Source organism: Narcine bancroftii, chromosome 3, assembly GCF_036971445.1.
Source record: "Narcine bancroftii isolate sNarBan1 chromosome 3, sNarBan1.hap1, whole genome shotgun sequence".
Classification (NCBI taxonomy): domain Eukaryota; kingdom Metazoa; phylum Chordata; class Chondrichthyes; order Torpediniformes; family Narcinidae; genus Narcine; species Narcine bancroftii.
Window position 1 is genome coordinate 225,029,840 of NC_091471.1, and position 13,114 is coordinate 225,042,953.

A 13,114-nucleotide genomic window follows, 5' to 3' on the forward strand; every position below is an offset into this window, starting at 1 on the left:
CAGTACTTTGATTTACAAAGGCCAGTATACCTAAAACTCTCTTTTCAACCTTATCCACCTGTGATGCCACATTATGTATCTGTAGTCACAGATCCTTCAGTTCTAATGCACTTTATTGCAAATTTACTGTGCATGTCCCACCTTGGTTTATCATTCTAAAAGAACAACACTTCACATTTGTCTGCCATGGACTTCATCTGATCTCACAAACTTTCTTTTCTAATTTTATTCTCTATTATTGCATAGTAAACAGTTTCATATGAAAGTAAATGAAAACTTTTATCTGATGTCTTTGGAATAAAATGTGATGCACTGAGCTCTCAGCGGTAAATGTGAACACGTCAGCACTTGCGATTACTTTTAATCTTCTCCTCTCCTTTGGCACTGGCTGTCCTTCAGGGCCATACAAGTGAAACAGTGCAGTTCAATGTAAATGTTCAAATTCCTTGTAGACAATGAAATGTTGCAATGCCAGTCACATTTGAAAGGCGCTTCACCCTTGAGCAAAGCGCTCAGGAAGTCCCTCTAGAAAGGTCAAGGTGTTATTTAACCAACTAGGGATGTGGAACCAACCCTAATCATATCATCACTGAACCCTCTGTAGTTGCAGTTCTCACCGTCATTACAAACTGATGGAGTGGCATTCCTTGGACATTAAGGACAAAATATAAATGCTGAGTTTGCTCATTTGCCCTTTGTCTTTCACTTATTCAAATATCGGGTAATGATAATAATTTTTTAATTTGAAGAATCAGAATTAAGCTTATAAAATTGGGGCATCACGTTTAGTGCTGTGGTTAGAGCGACACCGTTACAGCGCCAGCAATCGGGAGAAGGGTTTAAATGCTGCGCTGTCATTAAGGAGTTTGTACGTTCTCCCTGTATCTGCATGGACTAACCCCGGGGCTCTGGTTTCCTCCTATTGTTTGCAACATACCAGGGTTTGTAAGTTCATTAGGTAGCCCAGGATCATGGGCTGAAAGGACCTGTGACTGTGCTGTATGCCTAAATTTAATTTTTTTAAAAATTAAATTTAAAAGCAAATGAATGAGAATGGATTCTGTAGAAGGGTCAGTGAATTGAAATATTAACTTTTTACCTGCTGCCTATTTTCAATTGTCTCTTTCTGCATCTCATCATTTCTTCATGTTCCCATCTGTTACGTTATACAGAAATTCCAGGAGAAACTAAGCAGATGGGGTCTTTGCTGTCGAAAAAGAATCCGATTCAATATTTCAAATGGATGACTTCATTAGAAATAGGAAAATTTATAAAAGGGATGTCTTAAATTCCAGAGCAAGGAAAGAGGTGGAGAATAGAAAGGAAATGTCTATGTTAGGTGCTCTCTGCTGAGGAAAGCTTGGTCACTGCAGCTGATCTGTATGGAAGAGGTGCAAATAGAGGGAGATAAATGTGGAGAGAGGAAAAAGAAAGATATTGTGTGCTGCAATTACACAATTCCTGCTGCATTCAAAATGCAGTGTGCAAGGAAGATCGACTTGAAAGCAAGGTTTGTAAATACTGCTCAGGGGATTTATAAGAGTTACAAGACAATGAGAACCAAAGTGCCAGTAAAAATAGTGGTGTGGTTGTGGGAAAAGATGCCAGGCAAAGACAAAAGTAGAATGGTGGAACTAATATTCCGAGGTGCATCTATTTCAATGTAAGAAATGTTGTAGGAAGGGTGGATGATCTTAGAGCATGGATTGACTCATGGAATTATGACAATGTGGCCATTAGTAAGACTTGGTTGCAGGAGGAGCAGGACTGGTAGTACAGTATTCATGGGTTCTGTTGTTTTGTTCGTCAGGGAAAATGTCACAACGGTGCTCAGACATGACTTGTCGACTGAAGTAATATGAGTGGAAATGAGGAACGGGAAAGCGATGACCACATTAAAGAGATTGTATTTTTGACCAGCAGGAATTGGAAGAGAAAATTTGTATAGAGGTAGCGAACAGTTGTAAGAAACATTAAGATATAATAGATGATTTTAACTTTCCACATATAGACTGGAATGCCCATACTGAAAAATGTGGACCTGCAATAAGGCTCAAAAGAAGAACAGCAATTTATTGATTGGTTGGAAAATGAGTCTCATAATGATGAAGTAGCTATAGTTAATTCCATCTCATGCTCTCTTAAAATATAAATTGTTAACGTGCAATGGCAGAAGCTGATTCTGACCATTTAAACCCATGCCACCCAAATTAACATACAATAACAGCAAGGTAGAGGCCATACCCCTGTTGAGTCTATGCTGACTCTCAGGGCAATCCCATCAATTACACTGTCCCACTAATTTTTCCATAACTTATTCTCTCTCTCTCTCAAAAAAACAAAATTTCCACCCTACCGCCTACTTATGCAGGGGTTACTTATATTAAATAATTAAGCTACCAAACAACATCTCTTTAGAATGGGAAGGAAATGAGAAGCGCCTGGTTAAAACCCACATGGTCACAGGAAGAAAATATAAACTCTTTGCAGAGACCACCAGAGGTTAGGACTGATCTAGTGCATTGAAGTTGTGAGTTGGCAACACTAACTACTCTGTCATGACACTACCAGATTTTAGGTATCATTCTTTTTATATCATAGTATAAATCAAAATATAGGTCAGCATTTTTAAGCATATTTTGCATTATTCTTCTCGGCTCCTCTCCTTCAGGGCTGCCTTACTATGCTTCACGTGAATTATAAATGATAATAAGACAGACAGAACGACACATTTAGCGTAACAGTTAGCGCAAGTCTTACACCGCCTGCGACCCGGTATCGAATCTCGCACTATTGGTGAGGAGTTTGTACGTTCTCCCTGTGTCTTCACGAGTTTTCTCTGGCTGCTCCGGTTTTTTTCTCCCCCCCCACCCCACTCCCCACCACTTCAAAAACATTGTAATTAATTGTAAATTAATTTTTCCATTTGAGAGAGCAACTGCTCATGGGCCGGAAGGGCTTGTCACCATATCTAAATTTCCTGATCGAAAATTAAGCAAGTTTATTTAAGGGCCTGCAATGCAAAACAATAATGAAAACCAAAGATTTTGGAAACATTAAACAGAAACAGAAAATGCTAGAAACAATCAAGAGGTCCGTCAGAATTTGTACAAAGAGAAACAGCAAAGGTTTCAGGGCTGCGACCTTTCATTGATTCTGAAGAAGGGTTCTGACCTGAAATGTTAACTGTTTTTCTGATTGATGCTGACTGTTTCCAGCAGTTTTCTCTTTTGAAGGATTAATTGCTGTCTCAGTTATCAAAGAGTGATTATTGACAGAACGGTTAGAGCAACCATTCTCAATTGGGCCACCTACTTACCCACCCCCCACATTGAGGGCCACAGCATATTTCTTTTCACCTCATGTAACATATATATTTTAATTTTTTTTGTGTAGTCTGTAGGAGAGAAGTACAGAAGAAACCAAAATACAGTTCCTAGCTAGGAAATGTATTGCTGTTACATGAAAAAATGACATTGAATTGAATATACAAAGACGGCATAATGAACTGAAATCATGTATTTATTTAGAGAAGATAACATATAATTTATGGACTAATTATTTTTTCTTTGTTAAAATGTGGACTCCATATTTGAAATGTAAGGGTCTGGATATATTGTAAGTGGGTTTTTTTAAGATGTAAAGGGTTGCCACACTCCACAAGCAACCGATAATTAGCCAAAATATGCTTTAGGCTCTTGTATAGGGGTAGTTGGGGGTGGGAGGGGGAGGGGGAGGAGGCTTAGTAGGGGTTTCGTTTTTTTGAAATAAAGTTAATTTGTATGTATTTTAAAATCTATAAATAAAGTTTTCAAAAAAAACCAAAACTTGACTGCTTCACAGGGAAGGGGGCCCATAAACTCTTAGCAGAGTCCAGAAGGGGTGGGGGGCATAGCCAAAAAAAATTAAGAAGAGGCCCAGGTTAGAACATGAAAGGAAGACTGTTTGCCCTTTGTCAATTCTAGTTTTCTATTGTAGTCATCCAACATGCAATGAACAGCACCAGCGACCCAGGTTCAAACCCAGCATTGTCTGTAAGAGCTTCTCCCCATGACCATGTTGCTTTCCTCTGGATGGTCTGGTTTCCTCCCACATTCCAAAGATGTATGGGGTTTGTACATTAATTGGACACATGGGTCTATTTGGGACTCATGGCCAGAAGGGCCTGTTACTGTGCTGTTTCTCCAAATAAAATAAAAAATTACAACTAGCTCCACTCCCCCAGCCTTTCTACATAATCTAATTTTTATCTTTCAAGATTCACTTCCCTTATGAAAATCACTACTGAATTTTCATTGCTACGCCTCCTGACTGGACATTGCAAGTCCTTAACATTCTCTGCATTAAACATACATTTTTTGCATCACTTTTGCTTCTCTGGCCAATCATGTTCATAATTTTCCTTTGGTTTTTGAACCTTTGGTGAATAGGAATAGTCTCTCGCTTGCTATGATTTTAAATACTGCAATTGGACACCCTCATAACCTAGCATCCTGCTGAAGAATTGGGGTCCCTAGGAGTTAAAAGAGGATTTTGTCATCAGTTCCAGGACAGGAATGAGCTATACCTATGGAATAGGCTCAGCCTCAAGTTCATGTGATGGGACCTGTGTACTGGGGAAATGGTGAAGAAAACATGTCATCTCCTTTACTTCCTCAGAGGTTTGCAAGGTTTGGCACGTCATCCAGAAATGTTGGCAAACTTCTACAGATGTGTGGTGGAAAGTGTGCTGCATCATGGTCAGGTATGGGGGCACCAAGATATCTGAGCGGAAAATCCTGAAAAAGGTTGTGGACACTGCCCAGGACATCACAGGAAAACTCTCCCTGCCTTTGAGAATATCTACATTGAACGCTGTGTCAGAGAGCAGCACCAATCATCAAGGACATTTGCTGTTTTCGCTGCTATCATCAGGAAAGAAGTATAGGTGCCACAAGACTCGCTCCACCATCAGACTCTTCAATAACAAACTCAATCAGGGACTCATTTAATGACTTACTTTGCTCATTACTTAGTACAGAGGTTCTTAACCTTTTCCTTTCCATTCACTTTAAGTATTCCCTATGCCATAAGTGTTCTGTGATTAGTAAAGGATTGCTTAAGGTGGTATGTGAGTGGAAAGAAAAAGTTTGAAAACCACTGATTTAGTACTTAATATATATCTCTGCAATTGCACACTCAGTTTGTTTACATGTTATCATTGTGTTTACATATCTTTCTTGTTGATGACAGTTACCAGTCATTAAAAATTCTGCCAGGCCTGCAGGAAAAAAAGAATCAGTGTTTTATGTGATGTCTTGTGTGTACTCTGACAATAAATTTCAAAACTTTGAACCCTAAAAAGCTTTAAATTATAAGAAGAATGATAAAATCCAGAAGAAATGTAAACAGCTTAAATAGAAACAAGAACACAAGAAAATAGAAACATGAGACTGCAATCTTGCCCTGCAAGCCTGCCCCATAATACGACCATGGCTGATTTCTTCTGTACCATTTCTCATGTCCCCTCCATTCCTCAATCTATCAAGTTTTCATCTACCTCCACATTAAATGCTCCCAATGATCCATCTTTCACCTCCTGATGGGCAGTTAATCGCCTCGAGCCGAGAGAAGAAATTCCAGTGACTAGCCCTATCTTGTAAGTGTCTCCCTTTCTTTGAGACGTTTATCAGTGAAAACATCCAAAAAGATTAGGGGACCAAAATTGGGCCGAGGATATTCCTGATGAAGTTTCATCCACACCCTGTACAATAGCAGCAAAACTTCCATGTTTTAAAACTCTTTGTGATGAAGACCAAAATGACGTTTGTTTTTGTAACAATCTGTTGGACCTGCCAGCTACCTTTTTGAGATTTATATACACTAGAACACTTGGACCTCATTTCAACAGGAATAGAATATAAGGGTAGGGATGTGATGTTGAGGACATCTGTAAGGCACTGGTGAGACCTAACTTGAAGTATTGTGAGCAGTTTTGGGTTCTTCATTTAAGAAAGGATGTGCTGACATTAGAGAGGGTTTAGAGGGTTCATCACTCAGGTGTTTTCAGGAATGAAAGGGTAATCATACAAGGGGCATTTGACAGCTCGCCCTCTTTTCATTGGAATTTAGGAAAATGAGGGGGGGGGGGAATCATATTGAAACTTTTTGAACATTGAAAGGCATGGATAAAATTGATGTAGAAAGGTCATTTCCCATAATTGGAGAATCTGGAACAATCCAGATTAAAGGGTGTAAAAAAAAAACTAATTAGTTATAAAATTCCTATTCACTGCTGCATGTACTGTGTGAAACTCCAGTCAATAGTACCAACTCCCTAGACAGCTGAATTGAAGTGAATTAATACCACCCCAAGTCACAAGATCACTTGATCTCTATTGCCCAATCAGCTTCCTGCTGATCTGAGCTTTTCAACTCCAATTGCCTGAGTCACCTTTCTCCAAATGCCTGAGTCAGCCTGCAGATAAAATCCCTGTTGAAGTCTGCTACAAGGGCATCTACTTAGAACAGAGATGTGTAGGAATTGCTTCAGCTAGAGGGTGGTGTAAATCTGTGGAATTTGTTGCCATGGTGGGTAGTGGGTTGTGGAGGCCAGGTCATTGCGTGTACTTAAGCATTGATAGGCTCTTGTTTTGCCAGGGCATCAAAAGATGTAGGGAGAAGTCTGGGCAGCAGGGCTAAGTGGGAAAATGGATCACCTCATGATTGAATGGATGGACAGGTTCTACCGGCTGAATAGCCTTTTTCTGCTATTTTGTTTTATGGCCTTATAGTCATATCTCATTGTCCTTCACTCACTTGTAGTGTCTCTCCATTTAGAGAATAATTTGCCTTTTGATTTCTCCAACCAAATTGGAAGCCCTATAAGGAAATGAGGAAATAAAGGAAAACAATGATGGAAAATTTCAATTACACCAATATTCCCTGAAGAGGACAAGGCATGGAATTCCAATAATGTAAAAGATTTCTTTACAACTCAGTATATTAAGATATCCCATGAAAAATAATTTTCTATTGGATCAATAATGGCACAAAATAACCAGGTTAGATTTAGATGAAAATGTTCTTGAACAAGTTTAAAAATGACATCAAGGGCTATAAATTAACCAAATTCCCAATTCAATTTACATTTATATCCCTGACCATAGCGATGAACCGGAAATCCGACTCCCCTCTTCTCATCACAAATGAGCTACTGAGATGCACAGCTGTATTCCCATGGAAAAGATTACCCATAAACCTTCAAAACTGCTGCATCACCTTCGTTGGAATATGGCAACCGTATCTGGAATATATGGGAGCAAGGCTGTAGCCACTCCCCAGCAAAGAGGTTTACAAAGAACTGCAAACAGATAGATACAGAAAAGTGCTTATACATGGGGATGGCCCCATGGTCTCCATGGACACACGTGGGAAACGCTGACACTACATTCAGCCTTTGTTTCTTCTCTTTATTCTTTTCATTTTCTGACTTTTTTTTGGTTTGTATCACGTCTATCTTTTCTTTTTCTTGGGGGGAGGGTTGGGGGGTGGGAATGGGGGAGGAAGAGACGTCATATATAAGTAAATTGCTGGATATAAATGCCATGGTCTGTAACAACCAATGATGTGCTCTCCTGTTTAGGTTGGAAAATCAAAAATAAAATAGTATAAAAAGAAGAGAATGACATCAAGGAGTCTGGCTTTGTAGATCATGAAGCCACTGGCCAAAGATTACAGCAAGATCTTCATCAGTTGGGCAGCTGAGCAGAGAAATGGTTGATGGAATTTAATTTTGAGTAATGTGAGGTATTGTATTTTGGAAAGTCTCACATGGGTGGGAACAACTCACTAAATGGGTGGGTTCTGGAGAGGGTTGTAGAGCAGAAGGATCTCGGATTACTGGTGGCTTGAAAGTGGTGTCACAGGTTGATAGGGTGTTCAAAACTACCTTTGGCACATCGGCCAGAGAAGAGAGTATGGAACACTGGAGGTTATTTTGTGTTATTATTAGTGAGGCCCCATTAGAAATTTTTTTTGTGTGTTCAGTTTTGGTCACCCTGATGTTGTCCACCTGGAAAGAATGTAGAGAAGACTTACAAGGATGTTGCCAGGACTTGGGGGACTAAGCGATAGGGAGAGGCTGAGCAGGGTGGGGTTTTTTCCTTGGAACATAGGAGGATGAGGGGTGGTCTTATAGAGGTGTACAAAATCATGAGGGGGCTGGATTAGGTGAACACAGTCTTATGCTGAGAGGAGGGCAATTGAGAACCAGGGGACATAGGTTAAAGATGAGGAGGAAGAGATTTAATATGAACCTTTTTACGCAGAGGGTAGTGAGGTTATGGAACAGCCTGCTGCAGGAGGTAGATGAGGCAGGTATTTTTGCTTCATTTCTGAAACATTTGAATGGATAGATGGATAGGATGGATTGAGCTGGTTGACCTGTGTATATGGGCCAAGTGTGCAAGGGGTATTTTGGTCATTGTAGATCAAGGGGCCCAATTTCACATTCACCTTGTATCTCATTTTACTCTCTATTCTTTACATCCACAATGCTCCCTTTAATTGCTCTACCTTTCTCCCTCATGGAAAGGCATCTCGATTGCACCTGAATTCTCTCATTCTGAATCGTTCACCATTTAATAATAGTTTTCCCTGCCAATCTATGATTCCAATTTATCCTGGCCTTCATTTTCATCCCACTATATCTGTGCCTTCTCCGAACGACAACTTTAAACTTTGAACGATCCGTTCCTTTTGTCAATAGATATTCTAAGCTTTCTGACTTGGTGCTTTGACCTGGATTTCATTTTTGAGAGCAATGACATTAAACCTATCTGCATTTGACTTTAATTACACTGTGAAATCAGCAGTAGGTTTGGAATTTTAGACCTGTCAGGGATTCATTGCACCACCTCATTACAGGCAGTTTGTAGCTTTCTCCAATGAAATCAGTCCAAGTCAGTGAAGTAACATATAAACTAGTTCTGCTCCAAAAAACCTTGAAATCATAAGTGTTTTACACAGAAATAGGTTTCTGCTTGATGATTTTAACCATAAAACTATATAAGAATTAGAGTACGGAAACAGCCCATCTCAGCCATTCTAGTCCGCACCGAACCAAGTCCTCTCCTCTAGTCCCACGTACTTGTACCTTGCCCATAACCTTCCATTCCCCTCCCATCCATATAGCTCTCCAATTTTTCCTTAAATGACAAAATGGACCTTGCCACCACTACTTCTCATGGAAGCTCATTCCACACAGCCACCACTCTCTGAGTGAAGAAGATCCCCCCCCCCATCTTACTTCTAAACATTTGCCCCTTAACTCTTAACTCATGACATGATGTTTCAATTTCTCCTACCCTCAAGGGAAAAAGCCTATCCACCTCAACTCTATCTATCCCCTTCATAATCTTAAATACCTCTATCAAATCCCTGCTCAACCTTCTATGCTCCCAGGAATAAATACCTAATCTGTTCAATCTTACTTTGTAATCTAGATTCTTTTTTTTAAACTTTATTTATTCGTTCAAAGTACAGATAATAAGTAACATATATAACAATAAACCATAAACATGAATGTTATATTTTATATATATAAAAGAAAGAAAAGAAAAGAACCCCCCCCCTTCAGCCAACCCTCCTAAGGAGTGCCATAAAGAAAAGAAAAAAAAATTAAGTATACATATTAAAATCTAATCAACGTAAATCAAAATGTAAATATTCTGAATATGGCAACCACTTATTAATAAAAAAAACTATAGTTATCATGCAAAACATATGTAATTTTTTCCATTATTAAACAATATTTCATCTCATTATGCCATCTATTAATATCAATCATATTCTTATCTTTCCACATACTAGCAATACATTTTTTCACTACAGATAAAGCTAGATATACAAAAGCAAGTTGAAATTTATCTGATCCCAAAGCATTCAAAGGTTGCAAACTACCCAATAAAAATACTGTTGGATCTAAAGGTATTTTAATCTTATACAGGTATTCTAGAAACCAAAAAAAAAAAATATATATATATATATATATATATATATATATATATATATATACATGACCAAACCGCATGAAAAAAAGTTCTAACAGAGTTACCACATCTAAAACACAAATCTGATTCATGAAAACCATACTTTTTTAATTTTTCAGGTGTTAAATATAATTGATGTAAAAAATTATAATTAATCATTGTATAGCAAGCATTTATCAATCTAGTTACACTATCATAATAAATATCTAACCAGTCATCCTCGGAAAAAATAAAACCGATATCCTCCTCCCATTTACCTTTGGATTTATCCCAACCCTTTTTATCCATACCATCCTGTAATATTTGATACTTAAATGAAATATAGCCCTTCTCTGGTAGTTTCATAAGAAAGATCTCAAATTTAGTCATTTCAGGTAAAATCATATCTCTACCAAACACATGTTTTACCAAAGATCGAATTTGATAATAAAGAAACAAAGAGTTCTTATCAATACCATAACTGTCCCTCATCTGGTCAAAAGATAAAAATTTACCTTCTTTAAAACAATCTCCCAAATTTTCCACACCTTTAAATCTCCAATATAATAAACTTTGATTATTTATTGAAAAAGGAATTATTATACAACGGAGTCAAAGCCAATAATTTACCCCTAGAACCTATAATTTTTTTTTCTTTGTCCATAACTTCATTAAATGTTTTAATATAGGCACATTATATTGCTGCAACAAATTTACATCCCATCTAAACAAAAATTGATGCATTTCAAATTCAGAAATATTTGCCATCTCAATTTTGGCCCAACTAGGAGGCCATTCCAAATCTATCAATGAACTAATAAATTTAAGTTGGGCTGCTTCATAATAATTTCAAAAATGTGGTAAACGTAGTCCCCCTAATTCATATTTCCAAGTTAATTTATTCAAGGCTGCTCTTGAAAATTTACCTCTCCATAAAAACTCCCTAAGCATTTTATTCAAATCTCGAAAAAAAAATTATCAGGTAAATATGGAATAGATTGAAATAAATATTGCATACATGGAAAAACATTAATCTTAATTGTATTTATTCTACCCAATAAATTAATAGGTAAATCTTTCCAATTAATCAAATCAGTTTAAATTTTTTTTTATTAACGGAACATAGTTTAATTTATATAAAGATTGATAATTAACATCCAAAATTATACCCAAATACTTAATTCGATCCATCCATTTCAAATTAAGAATATTCTTATAAGATGAATAATTTCCTTCATTCACCGGTAATATTTCGCTTTTTTCCCAATTAACTTTATATCCAGAAAGGCATCCATATTGCATCAGACACTCCATCAAATGTAAAAGTAATTGAGCTGGATTTGTTAGATACACAAAAACATTATCGGCAAATAAATTAATTTTATATTCTTCATCTAAAACTTTCATACCTTGTATCTGTGTATTTTGTCTTATCAACTGTGCCAAAGGTTCGATCACTAACACAAACAAACCTGGTGATAAAGGACAACCTTGACGAGTAGATCGGGTCAATTTAAACGGTTCCAAAATCAAACCATTCGTCAGTACTCTAGGTACCGGTTTACTATATAAAGCCTTAATCCAACCAATAAAAAAAGGACCAAACTTGAATTTCTCCAGAACTTTGAACAGAAAATTCCACTCAATTCTATCAAACGCTTTTTCGGCATCTAAAGATATCTCCTTCGGATGGTCTGAAGATTGTCGAAATCTATTAATCAAACGTAAAATATTATCTGAGGCATATCTATTCTTTATAAAACCTGTCTGATCCATATGAATCAACTTAGGTAAAAATTTAGCCAATCTATTTGTTAAAATTTTAGCTATAATTTTATAATCTACATTTAACAACTAAATCGGTCTATATGAGGATACTTTCAAAGGATCTCTATCTTTCTTTAATTAAAGCACTAGAACAAGACTCAGGCAATTCATAATGTTCTCCAACCTGGCATAATACATCTCCAAACGCTGTAGAGAAGTCATCATAAAAAATTTTATAAAATTCGACCAAAAATCCATCATCACCAGGCGATTTACCATTCGGCATTTCCATCATAGCCATTTTAATTTCCGAGTCATTAAATGGTGTTTCCAACTCCTGTATATCTACATCCTCTAATGTCGGTAAATTCAACTATGATAAAAAAAATCAATCGATCCATTTTCTTGTTTTCCATCAGATGTATATAACTTTTTATAAAATGAACAAAATACATCATTAATCTCATGAGGTTTATAAGTGATAAGTGAATTCCGTGTAACAGCGTTAATAGTCCTCGAAACCTGTTCTTTCTTTAATTGCCATGCCAATACCTTATGTGCTTTCTCTCCCCATCCATAATATCATTGTTTAGTCCTATTAATCATACATTCAAATTGATAAGATTGTAGAGTATTATATTCCAGTTTCAACCTAGACAATTCTATTTTCTGATCTTCTGTAGCATCTTTCTGAAATTCCTTTTCTAACTCACCAATCCATTTCTCTAATTCAAGACTCTGATTTAATCGATTCTTTTTTTATTTTAGAAGTATAACTAATTATTTGTCCTCTCAAATAAGCTTTCATCGCATCCCATAATACAAACTTACTTTGAACAGAATTAGAATTTTCTTTCAAAAAAAATTAATTTGTTTTTTTTAAAAAAATCGATAAATTCCGTATTTTTTAATAACATTATACTAAATCTCCAACGATAGGCCACCTGAATTTTCTCAGAGATTGCATATGTAAAGAATAACAAAGAATGATTTGAAATCACCCTACTTTTATATTCCACTTGTTGTATTTTCCCCTGTAAATGTGCCGATACTAAAAAAAGTCAATCCTTGAAAACAATTCATGTCTAGTTGAATAAAAGGAGAAATCTTTATCTGTCGGATTAAGACGTCTCCAAATATCCACTAAATTAAGATCTTTCATCAACGCTTGAACCTGAACTGCCATTTTAGATTTCTTAACTTTCTTCGGGGATTTATCTAATAAAGGTTCCAAAACACAATTAAAATCACCACCAACTAAAACATTATCATCAGCCTGATTCAGATATAAAAATGCATCAGAAATAAATGTTTTATCGTCTACATTTGGGGCATAA